This window comes from Cynara cardunculus (assembly GCF_001531365.2).
Source record: "Cynara cardunculus var. scolymus isolate 2C chromosome LG 9, CcrdV1, whole genome shotgun sequence".
Taxonomy (NCBI): Eukaryota; Viridiplantae; Streptophyta; class Magnoliopsida; order Asterales; family Asteraceae; genus Cynara; species Cynara cardunculus.
This window is the reverse complement of record NC_037536.1, coordinates 13,618,980-13,622,366: the sequence shown is the minus strand read 5'-3', so window position 1 is coordinate 13,622,366 and position 3,387 is coordinate 13,618,980. Positions and strand designations below refer to the sequence as shown.

General features: G+C 32.7%; 1 non-coding gene across 1 annotated transcript; it reads left to right on the top strand.

The window, feature by feature from the left end:
* Positions 1–1,572: 1,572 nt before the first annotated feature.
* On the top strand, positions 1,573–1,643 carry TRNAG-CCC. The gene has a single exon. It is a non-coding gene; the product is annotated as a tRNA-Gly (tRNA).
* The last annotated feature ends 1,744 nt before the right edge of the window (positions 1,644–3,387 follow it).

The following is a 3,387-nucleotide window of genomic DNA, read 5'->3' as shown; positions in this document are numbered from 1 at the left end:
TATATATATATATATATATATATATATATATATATATATATATATATATATATATATATATATATCAGTAAAGGACGAAAATGCTCGTCATTTAATGGAATTCTTTAACTTCCGTAAGAAAAAGGAACCAATTTCGGATGTTTTTGCAATGGTCATCTTCTAATTTTGAAATCGTAGGGACGGAAAGTGTTGTTTTTAACATACCAAATTTGTAGTTTACTTTAAATACAATAATAAATTGCAAACCGTAAGAACGAAAACCATAGGTTTAAAAGCACGAGGATAAAAATCACTAGTTTTAACAAGCTATACGGATGAAAATCATAGTTAAAAAAGGGAGCCTAATTGCACCCTTATACATTGCTAAATGTACCACTATCTAGTACTTTTCTTATCTCACACATCAACATCGAAATCCACTTTTTACATTTTCAGTGCATAACTTGATCTGATTCTAAATTGCACATATCATAGAGCTGATCATTTGCGTGTTTGGGTCGGACAAAGACTGGGTTTAACCTATTTTTTGTCCAATGGGCTTAATATGGTAAAACCAAGCCCGTTTTTACAGGCTTGAAAACTCACTCACACCCGTCCTATAAACGGGTCGGGCTTGCCTACGGGCTAACAGACATAAAAATCTTATTATATTCTTATGAAAACAGAACTTATATAAAATCACAAGTTATGTAAAATAATTTAAAATACATAACAATTTGTCCAACTTAAAATTTGACGTAAATACATAACAATATGCATATTTTAGAAAAAAATTGTTTCACTAAACATGAAGTATTAATAAAAAAAATGACTAGATGAGATAATAAGGAACTGACCAATTAAGGTAATTATATTTTCAATTTTAATATTTTTAAATAATGTTATTATCATTAGTCATAATTAAGTAAGAATTTCCGAATTGATAAATATTAAGAATTTTCAATTTTATTTGTAAATTTTAATTATAAGAATATTAATGGGCCTGGCGGACTGTTCAAATATTTTTTTTTCCATTGTTCATGTCCGTCCATTAATTTTAACAAGTCAGTCCAGGTTCGTCCATTTCTTTGAGAATGGTAATCCATGCTAGGCATGGCAACGGGACGGGGGATGGGGAGGGTTTTGTAATCTCCGGCCCCGGTCCCCGGCGGGTACGGGGATTATCATCTCGTCTCCGGTCAAATTCTAGCAATCCCCGGTCAAAACCCGATAAACCCCGGTCAAACCCTGGTAAAAAGTATGCTTTAGTTTAATTATACCGAGGATCCCCGGCCCCGACTCCAGCCCCGTTTTGAGTAACATTCCCCGTCCCCGGTTTGAGTCTACCAGGGATCCCCGGCCCCGGGACCCGTTTTAGCGGGGAATCCCCGTCCCCGTTCGGGTCGGGTGAACCGGGTTCTCCACCGGGTCGGGGCAAATCACCATCCCTAATCCATGCCCGCTTTTCTAGCGGGCCGAATATGACGGGTCTAGCGGGTCATTCCGTCCGTGAACAACTCTAAAGTATCACGATTAAAATGAAAAAAAAAGTATAAAGTATTTATATATAAATTGTCCAAATTTGGAAAACAAGCGCATCTAGTGTAGTGGTATCATAGTACCCTCCCACGGTACTGACCGGGGTTCGATTCCCCGGATGCGCAATTTATTAAATTAATATTTCTTTTTTTATGAACTTACAAGTTTAGTCCCTGTGGTTATATAGGAATTATGGACTACGTCCCTCAAACAATAGAATTATATTTTTACTCTATTAAGGGGTTGTTTGCTTACCTCTTAATAATTTCATTAAAAGACAACTTTTGAATCTTAAAAGATGAATCTTGTTTGACAAAATAAAAGTTTGTCTTTTAATTGTTTAAATCCGTTGAATGATTTTGCATCCTGAGCCTCCTTAACCATTCAACGCCCCAATTTCATTGTAAACAATTATATTTCATTTTGCACTATATCATGTGAGTGTCTTAATCATTCTGACCACATAATCATTATGCACCAAACCATTCAGCAACTATCAAACATCCCTTAAGTCAAGGAAATTTTTATATTTTTACATTTTTATGTTTATATTTAATAAATAAATGATGAATTTATGTAGTTTGTACTTTATACTAAAAGTATATTAAAAAAGACTCCATTATATCAAGGGTATTTTAGTGGGGATGAGGTCAAGTCCGTATGGGCTATATGGGTTGGGCCACACATGTGCTATAATGGGAAGCAAGGTTGTAAGACGGAGCGAATCTGGCAACTAGGTCTTAGTAATTCGTGAAAGCAGATATATTGTCTTGAATAAAACTAGCATTAAGAACACATTTCAAATAAGACCAAACTCGAGAGACCTTTTTGTCGAGTGAAACTCCGCTTCTTTAGACAGACTCACTATCTTACTCGTTGGGTTGACGTATCCAAGATAGCTTGCTACTCATTTTCACTTTTTTTTTCTTTTACGAAATTGAAAATTATATGTGCGTGTGCGTGTGCGTGTGTGAATATATATATATATATATATATAATTTATTATTTAATATAAACTATATAATTTGATTGTTATTGTGAAATAAAAATGTAAAAAGACAAAAATACCCTTTAATTTAAGAGAGTATCCGTTAATAGAGTTATCATAAAAGGTTAAAATCCATGACAAAAAAAAAACCATAATAACTATAAATGTAATTATTTCGTTTGGGTCCCACTCCATAATACCTATATGACCTCCATGATTTAAACATGTAATTTGCTCTTTCATTTATTTTTTTTATTTTTTTTTACCTTTTTATATTTATTTATTTTGTTAATTAAGTTTGTATATTTGAATGGAATAAGTCATAATAAATCAAGATGTATGACCATTTTATGATTTGAACAATTTGCGATTTTATAGTGGTGGTATTATTTATGGGTTGTTTACCAAAATACTTACCCGGTAAACGTTTAACGGTAAAATTCAACTTCATCGTTTACTTATCAAGTAAGATTTTAGTCTATCAAAACGATATCATATGTAACAACTTACCCGTTAACCGTGGTAAGAGTCGTCGTCATTACTTACCGGGTAAGACTCTCGATCATTGTATTATGTTACTGTTGGTCAAATGTAAATGGTCCAACATTTAGACTTTGATGAAAAATAAAAAATACATATTAAAAATGAATAATTGTAATGACCCAGTAGGTAATTTAACAGGAAAAATAATACATTAAGGATTAGACGTACATTTTGTCTCGTATATTGAAAAAATACAAGTGATAACACTTTCTCATACTTTACTTGCTCTTGTATAGATGTCGAGCTGAAAGATAAATATAACTTGAATAAAATTAGAGCGATTAATTAATAAACGTACCAGATAAACATTAATGTATAACTACGCGTCCAACTTGGTG